Below are 12892 nucleotides of genomic sequence, written 5' to 3'. Positions count from 1 at the left end.
ATTTATACAAGAGTTTACAATGTGATGTAGCAAGAAAAAGCTTGAGGGTGATGAAGGTCTAGATGCAGGAGCAAAGTTGTGTAATAACATTTGGCTTTTAGACCAGACTATTCAAATATCTGTCAGTAATATTTTAAGTTCAGATGATTCTGCCTTTGGACAAAGGAATGATCTAATGGTGCCTTAAGGTCCATCCCAGTTTTATTTCCTATGATTCCAGGGTTCTGGGATATGAGGTCATCTTAACATTATGTCTTTTAATATCAGAAGGTTGGCAGAGCAATTTGTGCCATAAGTCAGTTTTCAACAATGTAATAATTGTCCTTAGCCAATCCTTCTATTATCCATCACTAAGAGATTGATTTATACTGCATGGATGAAGACATTTTCAGTCTTCAGTAGTTTTTAAACCCATTGAATGAAATGTGGAAAGAACTACTCTCTTTTTAAAAAAACTTTATCTCTTTATACTTCTCTGAAATCTTTTAAATCGTCTTATGTCACTGGCCTCAGAATCTGTTTTTTTCCATTCCTGTTCTTGTGCCTTTTTAATCTCTCATGAATATCAGATAGACTGGCCTCAAAACTAGTAAGGACAGTGATGTTAATTTGCACTAGTGACTACAGCAGCTGGACCTCATTTGAAAATCTGGCCCTATTCTGAGTTGATTATAAAATCTGTAAAAACATACTTGTCCTTTCTAAATCAAGAAGACAGTCTAGCAAGAGCTAACCTCAACTTTTACGTTTACACCCAACCTTTGTTTCTGAAAATCAGTGAAAGAAAACAATCAATAATTTTTCTTCCTTCAGAGGGGTTATTTCACTTCTGAATTAGGATTAATTTAAAAACATTCCTGAGGCTTCAGACCCCAGTCAGACAGAAATTACAGTTTTAGGAACCTGTCAATGAATGTGCCATTCACTCCTGTACATAATTAAATAACTATGTCAAGTCAACAAAACAAAAGAACAAACTGGGAAGTTTGTTTCACATACATACTTCCATAAATATATGTATATTTACATTAAATATTTGAGAGTGGAGTACTGAATCCAGAGTGTGAGGCTTATTTTTAATATGCAGGTTTATCCATTTTAAAGAAAAGACCTTGCACAACTCCCAAATGCTTTTTTTGCTCAAAGATAAATAGCCTAGTGGCATTTATGGAATATCCTAAAGTGCTGTACATCAACAAAAGTTACTATCATAGGTATTTGAGTGAATTTTTACTTCACATTAGATTATTATTTATGTCATCCCTGAAGATATATGACTCCTCTTCAACATATTTTCATTAAGATTTAATAGGTTATTCCTAATGAGCTGGCTCCTTTCTTTCTTTGCAGTTTTTTCCCATAGTAGCACTTGTTACTAGATAAAATCATATTTTTAAAACAGTATACCTCAGTGACATTTTGTAGTGGAGAGTGTGTTTCTGAACTGTTAGCAGAGTGATACTTAGGAAATAATATCTCATACATGTTGGAGTAATCCCTATTTTTCATGTGGTAGTATAATAAGAAACAACAGACAGGGTGGGAGGAAGAACCTTGAAGTGGTAGCTACCTGTGTAGAAATGAAAAATGGAGGGAAAGAAGTTGAGTGACCTTGCTCTGTCATATGTGTGTCATATTCCCAGATCAATGATCAATCCTAGCAAGACACAGGCACTTGCCTTAGTGACCTCAACTTGCTTTTGCTGGTGGGTGTCAGTTAGTGCTGTAAAGAATAAAAAGAAAAGGTGGACTGATGATAAATAGAAGAGAATGGAGGGGAGAGTAAAGGAAGACAGTTGGAAATCTCCAGACAGCATGGATCCTTGGAGAAGGACTGTTGGCCCAGCAAGTGCCATATTTGCTGAGTTGGGGTGGTTTGTGTGTGTGTGTGTATTTGCAATTTCATGAAGCTTTGTTCTCATGACAAAAACTGTATTTCACTTTTATGTACAGTCTACACACTTTCTGAATTGTAAAAATAAGAATTATTCTGATGAAACAATAATTGAATTCAACACTTACATGTCTCACACAGAAGTCAAACAAAGGAATAGCTTAGCAATGCACAGCGATACTCTGCAAAGAAAAGGAATCTCGCTTTGCTAATTAACAAAAGATCATATCAGATACAAGATGAAATAGGCAAACCATTTTATTCTGGGTTTCAGTAGACTGTGGGTTTTTTTGAACTCCAGTGTTGTCAGGAAGATGAGTGAAAAGCTAGCTTTGTCCCACATTTCTTCATTCTCTAATCTTACAGTTGTGGTTTTGATCCAAACTAGAAACCCCATAACTGACATCGTTTTTACCTACATTCCATTTTAAAACCAAAACAGCAACCAGAGACCAGCTCAAGGTGTGAATATTTAATTGCCTCTTCTGTGTAATTGAAAGCAGCCCCAAAATGAGTGATCTAGCTTAATGAAATATACAGTGACAATAAAATGTGTTAAAAAAATGCAGTGATATAGACATAAAGATATAGAGATAGATATAACAATATAAAATTAACTCCACATTTTTTCTATAGTAGAGAATTTTCACCACTCATGTTTACCAACGGGAAATCTTATAGGGCAGATCAGAAGAACTCAACAGTCACTGCTAAACTGCATTTTCATGTCCAAGACAGGTTCTAATGTTAAGATTCTAAAATCCTTTATATTTTCAGCCCTCTTTAACATTAGTCTCTAATGTCTGTCTTGCTTTTCACTCTCTTGAACATGATGCGCAAAAAGAATATTTTATTTCAGCATAAAGGAAAGGTTCCAACTTGAACATTTTATATTGAACAAAATACCTATCCACGTAATTCAGCTTGCTGAAAATACTCATAAAGCATTGTAAATGCTTGTTGGGTTTCTGTAATTGAGCAAATACAAATTAGCGTGGGCAAGGACTACAGTCTGGCTCTGGAATATTCTTATGGGTGATTTGCACATTATATCTTTGACTGTCACTTGCTCTTCTCTCTAGCGGTTATTTCTTCTTTTTCTGCACTCACTGGATGCAGGCAGCCTCATGTAGCACTGGTTTATGCCCTCTGCCAAGCAGCATGTCTCTGCCCTGGAGGATGCTGAATAGTGCATCTGAGCCAGTTAGGACAGATCAAAATCTATACTCTCACTGTGTTGCCAAGGGTACTTACACCCTCACCAAGCAGACAAAGGTTTTGAATCTTTTATTTTTCTTTTAATGACCATTTTTCTGCTTGTGAGAGATATAACTATATGCTGCTCTGTATTCAGTTTTGCGGCAGAGCTATGTTTAAGTTTATAGAAAAAAGAGTTATGGAAATAAAGTAAGTTCCAAGACCTTGGAAATGTATAGACACACACAAATACACACCCATGTGCATACACATATGCAGACCTATTTGCATCCAAAATCAATACTACCAAGCTTTCTTACTTCTTTCTGCAAATAGAAAAACAGAATTTCACACTGATTATCTTGAACATGGCAAAGATCAGTTAACGAAAAATATGATTTAAAGGCTAAGATGCATGAATCATGGAAGCTGACTGTCTTTATCATGAAAGTAAACTGTTATCAATGTAAGAAAACATCTGTCTGTACTTACTTTAATCTGCTGGGCGCTTTTTTTTTCAGATGTAAACCATTTTACAAAGTCAAATGGAGTGGTAAATATAATAAACTAAATGCTCATTGTATGGGAAAGAAATGGTGTCGGGATCTTGCTGAAAAAGTAAAAGCCCTATAAGGTATAGCTTTCATCTCTCCTAAAAGATAGACTCCAATAACTGAAGGAAAAATTAAAAAAACTTTCTGGAAAAAAAAAAGAAGCAGCAACAAAGGTGCAGGGATGGGGGAAGAGGTCCAGCCCTGCTGTGGTGAAGGTTCATTTCCCTCCCTCAGAAAGCAGCTCAGCAAATGGTGGCAGATGTCACCCTGACAGGGAAAGTGGCAAGCGGCCATCTCAGCTCTGCTTGTAACTTCTTTCACAAGAGTCAAGCTGCTTTTTCCACTCCATTCAGCATGTTTGTGAGTGCTGGGTTTGTTCAGAAGACAAAACGGGGCAAGAGCTCTAGAATTCAATAGAAGGTCAGAATGGCAATCTTTTTTGCCGGGTTGGGCTTCCTTTTATACTGTGACATCTGGCACCATTACCAGAACAAATTAGAGCAATTCAAACCACCAGCAGGAGAAAGTGGGTTTTCTGTTTTTCATACAGCAGAGCTACAAATTTGAGAACAGGAACTGGGGCTCCCAACGACTCAGCATAGCAATAGATTTGCTACACTTGTTTTACAGATTCATACAGCAACAAATGTAATCAGTGATTAAGTTAAACATGTCCATCCTTCAGCACAGCTTCTACAAAAGGAAGAGAAGAAATAATTACACTGATGAGTTTGCACTTCATTTTCAGCCTGTTACAGCATGAAGCACTAACAGTTCCAAGCAGGCACGCTGCAGAATACATAGCATGCCTCCCATTCCCCCGTCTGGCATTTTAATATCTGTGGCTAATGTAATTGCCTTTTATTCTGTATTCCAGTAAATAATAACACATATTTTACTTATAGATAAGGCTGTAGCCTCCTTAGACTATTTGGAACATTAAGTCAGTTACTGATATTAAACATTTTTTAATATTTTGCCGTTTTTAAGCTTTAGTGTTCATATTCTTCTCCTATACATAAATAGAACCAAATTCTTTCTACTGCCTGGAAACGAGAGACCTGCACAGTTAATACATCTTCTAGGTACATTAGCTGCAGGCAAAACTGGGTCTTACACATGTAATTTATACTTGTTAGTGGGACTCTGTTCAACGGTAAAACAATTTATTGTGTCAAATTGGACTGAATCTCACTTTCAGAGGACTTTTACAGCTTTTATTGTTAAAATCTTTCCCCTGTAAGAATTCAATTTTCATTTTGATTGTATAGTAGCTTTCTTTACAAAATATACCTTGCTCTGATCTTTTGTTCAAGCAGAAAAAATGGATCTTGATGAGATTGAGCAGAATTGCATGTGCAATACCAAGGCTCCTGCTCCATTAATAGGAAATATTATCTTCTTAATACCAGAGACATTATGCTGCCCTCTGTTAACTCAGCATTTGTAAAAATATCCCCTGTAGGCAAAAATCTCACTTTCAGCCTGAGAGCCTACTCTGACATGTCTCTGACACCTTGCTATTGGGCTGATGGCCAGCAGATGATGCCTTTCACTTGTAGCACTGAGTTATGTGGACTTCAAATCCATGGTACTGTTTCTCTTAAACTGCATATTGTTTGACTGACTACTATACACTTATAGTGGGCTCCTGAATAGATTTATAATGTAAAAAATAAGATCTTGAAAACAGATCTTTAAGAATACCACAGGCACCCTTTAAACAGAGATGAGCTATTTGTTCATGCTTTGATCTGGAAGAATCTGCATTCGGTGCAAAGTGAATAGGATTGAAGAACCTAAAAGTTGAGTTCCAGTGACACTGTAAAATTAATCCATCAGTAATCATGGAGCAACTGTCCTAACTGTACCAATAATAGCAACTTTTTTGTTTCTTTTGTTTTCTTTTATATCCTCGATTGCAATTTTTAATTTTCCAGAATTGTGATCTCATGAAAATAACATGTGTTACTCACTTAGTTCATAGGGGCATGGCACAAAGTTTTCACCCTGCTGTGTATTAGCTCTTATCTGCCAGCGTTTTCTCATTACATCATCTGTAAGCAAACATGATGCCAAACAACCCTTGATACCAGAGGACATCAGTCATCAAACAGATCAACGGCATTTTAAAAACTGTTGGGAGACTGGCAAATGCTTCCCCATCATCTAGATTATTAGAAAAAAACCCATCTTTCATTACTGGTTATCCAGAACACTTCAAACACCCCATTAAGATGAAGACTTCATTATGGAGAGACTATTGCTTGTATAACCTGCAAGTTGAATCACCATAACTAGTTTTTTGCCCTGTTTTTTTGTTTACTTTTTGTGGAGCTGGGCACAATCTCTAGAAAGGAGAATGCAAGCCTATTCTGGTGGAATTGTATTGTAAATCCACACACTTTATACCACTATTTTAGATGTTAATCCATCAGACGGCCAGAGATGATATGTGAGACCTAGTTAACAGAGATTGCATCACTTCTTGTCTCACAAAAATAATAGAGGTAAAGATAAACCAAGGCTTCCACCATTAAGTATAGTCTAATATTTACTTCCCAGAATAAGTCAGGCTGAGCATACACTTGCCGATGCACAGAACAAAACTGAATTTACCCAGATATGATCTGCTTAATCCATTCATCCAATGCAAAGAGTCACGCTACTGAGAGCAATTTACAAACCGATATATGGCTGCATTTGGCCCTTACCAACAAGTGGGATTAGTATGATTAACCGCCTGAATTATCAACAAAAGGGTATGAATATTGTTTATTCAGAATTTGGCAGGCACTGATGGGTTAATAGATTTTAGAAGGGTACTATGACTTCAGATAAGTAAAACAGTTACCAAGTTGAGGAGTTTGCATTTTATTTAGTACAAGCTGTACCATAACTTGTTTATAACAATCAAAAGTCTTAACTTCAGATGACATGCAAAAGTAAATGCTATGCCTTCTAATGGTCAGGTCAGCTTGAGAAAAAACATCTTAACATAGTGGATATGCTATATTCACTTATTAACATACATCTCACCCCTTTGGAATTACTCATGTAACCTCAGTTTAGGATCAGTGTCAGCACAGGTGTATATAGGGCTTTAAGAAAGTTACATTTCACAAAGCATATTTTTACCTAGAGGCATTTGCTTAATGGAACTATTTATTTCAGAGTCAATATTCCTTGTCTTTATTGTTTCATTGGAATATACAGGTTCCTGCAAATAATTAATGTCAGTGAGCCCTGAGGAGAGGAGCAAAACTTTCTAGGGTCTCCTTTATGATAAATCGTTTCATGACTTTTGACAGTGACAACTTCCTTAGAGCAATGATGTTTTAGGATACTTGTTTTGCGTATTTATTTCACATTCAAAATGACATTCATTTTACTTCTGCTACAAAGAAACCTACTACTTCCTGAACATGCTGACAGAATGTGAATCATATTCAAGGTTAATAACACACTTTACTGTTCAAAATGCATGTCAACCAAGATAGCACTTTATTAAGTTCTTTCATCTATCCTTCCTCCCAGCTATTCCACTTTAAACAGATGCCTTTTAGATACTCTGTAATTAATGTTAAACTGGTCTGGTCAGGGCAGAGGAAGAGATCCTGACATGATCAATATCACAACACTCTTTTCTCCAAAGCTGACTCAAATGACCTGTGAAAAGTACTTTCTACTATTTTTATAGCCTTGCACCTTCAGATCCAAAGACAGTGAGTGAGCAGGAAGTGTAACCTGGACCTAAACCAAAATGGCTTGTCCATCAATATGCAAAAATAAGATTACCAACCTAAGTAGTTATTACAACCAGTAAAGCTGAAGTACAGTTCAACAGAGGAATCACACGCAGATGCTAATGCTAAAATGCAGGGATTTAAAGGAATGCATTTAATTTATTAAAATAAAGTTATTTTTAATGAACCTTTACATTAATCTCATACTCATTCTTACTAGAATACTGCACTGCAGATCTTACTGAGACATGGGATCATAATATGTTTTCAGGTATATAATTACTCTCATTGTTTATTACTAGGTACATTTCTAAAAGCATTTTGCTCCGCCCCCCCCCCCCCCCCCCCTTATATACTTGGACTGCATTTGTTCTCTCAGGAAAAAACAAAGCTATGTGCTTTCACATGCAGAAACATTTTTCTTATTCACTAGGGTGGATAGCCAGGGTTACTGTGCATATGAAGGTAAAAGCTTGTAGAAAGCCAAGGCAGAAAATCTCAGCTCAGATATTCAGCGGAAGGTCACCTTTTCAAGGGTAGGAATAACTCTCCTCTCACCCTTAGGATACAGATAGTCAAGGTTTCCCTTCTCTAATGCATGAGAAACACACCTGCATGAGCATGAGGCTTTTCTACTGATTTGTTGTAGAAAATTACAATAACGGTTATTAAGCTGACTTTCACAGAGAAGGAAAAAAAAATCTGTAATTCTTTGTTCTGTATGTGCAGAGTAGTAGTCATACACTGTCCTCATAATAGTAGTCTGTCACAAAAAAAGCCTAGTTTCACTGTGGGCTTACAGCCAAACATTTTGTGCAGGCTAACAATAGAAAATGATTTCATAGGCACAGGGTCTGCCCTGAGCTCAGCCAGAGGCTTGAAGTCATTCATGCGAGCTCCCTGTTCCACTCCGTCCTTTCCCCCTTGTGCCCTTCATTGACATCCAGAACACAAACCTTCTTGACTAAATTTGATATTTATATGAAGCGTTCTCTTGCCTACAACTGACAGATTTCCACTGTCTTGACGTACGTAGCTAAAACCTCTGTATGAAAAATTGAAATTATGACACCCAACATAACCAACACACCATGCATTTACTAAATGGGATAAAAATATGGCAGCTTCTTCAAAATGGACAGATTAATTTTCTGTGTTCAAGGGCATAATATTTTTAAGTTAGGTTTAGCCTTTGGATTTCAGGTAATGTAGCAAAGGTGTTGGGTGTCATGAAGAACCCTCCTAAAACTTTAGTTCATACCTGACAACACACCTACGTGGATGTAGTGGTGAGAAACACACGTCCCATTTCTCAGACCTGACTGGGAGGTGTTACTGAAAGAGACTTATTTGCCTCACTCCAAGAAAAGTTACATGAAAATTTGGATTTCCCAGCTGTTAAAGCACTAGTCAAGGACTCAGGCACTTGCTATTAAAATGTAAACCTGATAGAAACTGCCTCTTTTATGTGTCACATAGCCTTTCCTCACTGCTCCCTAAATCCAGGATCTGTGCACTGCCTGGCTGGAATCATGGCTCCGAGCAACACTTCTCATGGATATCTTTGTGATTGTGACAACCACTCGCCATGTGTAGTGGGTTCAAACCTCTAAAGGAAAAGAAGAATCTTTTTCCGTCATGGTCCTTTACAAATTCATTTACCTGTTTGAATTACAGAACATGTCAGGAGTCAGGAACTAGTGCACAATATATATTTTACACAGCCAGTGGGAAAGTGAAAATTTCAAAGATCAAGTTTTCACATAAGTCAGGTGAAACTGAAACTGAATATCTGTGAATAGTTTCTTTAATGGGAGGGATCTAGTCCTGTTGAGTGATGACAAAGCTGGGAGGTTTGGGGGTCCCAGAGTGTTTCTAAGTGACCAGCCAGTGGGTAACCAGTTGATAACATCTTGAGTGGCCTATTGGGATGGGGGTGTGGACCCCAAGAAGAGGGGGGTACCTGTTAATATCAAGGTGAAGGGATTATTGGAATTGTCAGAAGTACAAAAGGCTGCTTGTATTCAAGCGATGTATGTGAGGGAGTGGTACAAAATACCAATTGCCACGACGGTGGACCCCAGCCACCTTAGACCTCTTATTAGAGGACTCATGGATGCTTTAAAGATACATGTTCAGTCCCTTGGAGAAAGGGTACAGGGGACCATCGAACACAAGGAGCGAAACCCTTCAACTCCACCCGCGCAACATTAACGTGGGCGGAAGTGTTACATGATCTGGTTGCTTATGGGTGTGAGATGGGATGGACTGACCTGGGCAGTGGTGTGGACAGAAATTGGAAGGTCCGACAAATCAGCTTAAAACTCCACCCTGAGCAGCCTCCTTGCTGGGAGTCTGAACCTCCTCAGGGTAGGCCAGGTTGACCTTATGATCCAGGAAGCAATATCTTTCATGGAAGGTGTTGGCATTGGGGGCACCCAGAGCAATGTTACATGGACAGTCCACAGATTACATCTGGAAACTGGTGGAATTGCTGGAGGGGAAAACTCAGGATTAAAGGGAAATGCAGGTAACCACACCCCCTCAGGAAGTGAAATTTAACCTGTTTGTTACATCATGAGGGGAACTGGGAGAGTTAAAAAAGACCCTAGAAGCTGTGGTTTGGGTTCTGGGCTACCCACTCTGTATGGTGAATTTTTACCAATGGTCTGCTGACAAAGAGTCTTATATACATATCCCCGTGGGTCTGAAAGGGATAGGTTTAGACTTTTTAATTGATATAGGGGCCCAAATTAGAGTTTTCAACAAGACGATGAGTTAGGAATTAAATCATGAAGAAAGGGAGAGAATACATCTTTAATTGATTCCCACAAGGATATAAGCATCTCCCTCATTACTGTGCACATTGCTTTGAGGAGTAGAGGTGATGTCAGGACTAACTATGGCTACAACTGTTAGTATGGCTACTGGAGACCACATAGTCCAAGTTTTGTGAGGATGGTTTAGTATTTTTCCCATCCCTGAATGTATTTAAAGGGACAATGGATCACATTTCATGGCCATAGTGGTGTAAACCTGGGCACAAGGAGAAGGTATTAAGTGGGTGTTTCTGACTTCTAAGCTGATTCCTGGTTTCTAACTCAAGGCCTAGTTCTGTGTTTTTACAGGACCATGGGAAAACAGATTTCCTTGGCACCCCTATTGACAGTGGTGACAGTGACCCATATGGGCAACCAAGACTTAGATGACAAAGTCATAGCAAATTGATTTTAATTTTTGTGAACTTGGCACCACCTAAAAGAATGTGATTGGACCTGATGTTATTAAAGGGTGAAGGTGTATGTGGGGTTTTAATTCTGTTGACAGATCTATGTCCCAAATGTGTCAATGCCACCACAGGTAAACAAATTAAGTGGCAAAAGACTCAAAAGCAGTTGTTGATGTATTAAGTATTAACTGGTTGGTTGGATATGTTTGGATTTTCCTTGTCAGAATGGTTAATTAGTTTCCTTCAATTTTGATAATGACTGTAGTTATGCTTATAATTTGTATTATAATAAGCTGTATTACTTTTCATGTTAATGGTAGAGTATGTCTTTTAAAATCTCTTTGTATCATCAAGGAATGATGATCCACAATGATCGTTAAAACTCACTGGGACTGTGCACCCTTCTAAACTTGGAGGAAAGAGGTGACTGCCACCACTCCAGGAAAACCACCTGAATCATGACTGTGGTCACAGGGTGGATTGTGCAGCAGGTGCACCCACCCTGGTGAAGATGGGGCTTCCTGGCTATTGAAACATAGTGACTGCTGGTTCCTTTTTCATGCAGTTGTTCTCATGTCATTATGGTAACTGGGGACCTCAGACAGTAAGAGCTGATCCTGACCACAGATCAGATTCATCTGGGGTTAAATGGAGTTCCCCTGCGGGAGCCATTTTGAGGCAGTCCCCCTTGGAACAGCCCCTTAGGTCAAGAGGCTGCCCAAGGAAACTCCTCGAGGTTGAGAGCCCTCACTTTTCAGGTGAGTGATTGAGCATTTGGATTGTCCTTAAATCCTAGGAAATTTTTTTTACTTGACTGTGCAGTAATAGTTTCTCCCTCTCACAGGCATTCAGATCTGTGGTTTATCAATGATTGCTGGAGGGCCAATTGATTGCATTTAAAATAAACTTTATTTTAAGTATGTCCTGTTTATTTTGAGAGCCTCCACAACACATTTTTATAATATTTCATAGATATTATTTTCTTCCCAATGCAATTTCTTTGCCTAAATCTATAAAAACGGGGAACAGCTAGCAATGAACTGTGTCCCAGCATGTGACAGCTAAATTGTTTCCTTCCTGGTTTGGTTACAAATAATGACTGAATCCATTACTAGATAACTTAAATGTATTACTAACACAGATTTGAGATTAGTCTTAATAAGTGGGTAGATTTTACCTCCCCAGATTTTTAGACAACTTGTAAGGCTTAGTTGGAGACTCTCCCTTCCCTCTTTTCCTTATCATCCAGTTAAAGGAAAAAGTAAACTTCCATAGCACATTAGCTTTTTCTTTGTAAATTTTCCTTTTAGCATGCTGTTTGTTTATCTCTGTTCTCCATTTCTAGTATTTATTTAGCTTCACCTCAGTGAGAAGATCTTAACTTCAAGGGGCAGGAATGGATAGGTGGTGTTTGTAACTTGTATTGAATCCCACAAGTTTTCCTCTGTTTTTAATTATCCAGCATATTTTTTGCATATTCATATTGCCTTTTACACAGCACTGATACAGTAATTCAAACACATTTGTAATATACTCCACATCATTTTCAGTAACTGCTGCTATTTATAGCAACAGTTCACGTTAAGCCTTTGGAATAACTGTGAAACAAAAAGGTTGTGTTTTTTAAATATTACTTGGAACGATGTTCTTTTTCCACTGAAACTGAAACATCTAAATGTGATTTCAGATATGATGTCCCATTTTCCTCATTCATATTAAACACTATCAGGAGGGATCAATGATGAACACATAGAGTGGAAGGCAAAAACTGCTAATTTACTTTATGGACCGAGAAACACTTCTTAAAGTTATAGAATTGTCCTTGTGTATCTCAGAGAGAAAAAGATTAGACTCCAAAGAAAATGAAAAAGGAAAGATACATGTAGGTGTTCCTTTTTACACCCATATGATACATATGGTGCAAAGATAAAGAATGCATATGTTTTAATTATATTTACAAACAGAACACAAATTTGATTTGACTGCATTTTATCTGAAAGTTTTGTTCAAATTGGGCTAAATTCTCAGCTGTGAGTGTGATAAACATGGCACAGGAAGGAAAACAAAATATGTCACAGATTTAATTGATCACCCTTGTTTGAATACTGCAGGATTGCTGTGAGAGCTTTTATAGACTTTGAATCCTCTAAGTAATGAGTTTTCTGGTGCTCTCTATGGATATACTCTGTCCCTGTCTGAGCTATATAAGATATGAGTTTCCCACAGCTACTCTGATAATCCTTTGGCACAAAAGTGCCCAGACCAACTTGGT

At 37.9% G+C, this 12892-nt stretch overlaps 1 protein-coding gene across 8 annotated transcripts in view; it reads right to left on the bottom strand.

Moving 5' to 3' along the window:
- Positions 1-12892, bottom strand: part of CDH19 (cadherin 19) — a 125411-nt gene that overhangs the window by 92752 nt on the left and 19767 nt on the right. Inside the window, exon 1 of one of the 8 annotated variants that reach the window (XM_074877622.1) lies at positions 3584-3596. The exons of 6 other annotated variants lie outside the window; for them this stretch is intronic. The gene's annotated coding sequence lies outside the window, so the exon portion shown is untranslated. Of the gene's footprint in view, positions 1-2022; positions 2081-3583; positions 3597-12892 lie in introns of those variants that run through there. One more of the 8 variants, XM_074877592.1, reaches the window with a different exon arrangement.

The sequence above is a fragment of the Strix uralensis genome, chromosome 1 (assembly GCF_047716275.1).
Source record: "Strix uralensis isolate ZFMK-TIS-50842 chromosome 1, bStrUra1, whole genome shotgun sequence".
In the NCBI taxonomy this organism is placed as follows: Eukaryota; Metazoa; Chordata; class Aves; order Strigiformes; family Strigidae; genus Strix; species Strix uralensis.
Note: the sequence above shows the minus strand (reverse complement) of the source record. Positions and strands in the feature narration are given on the sequence as shown.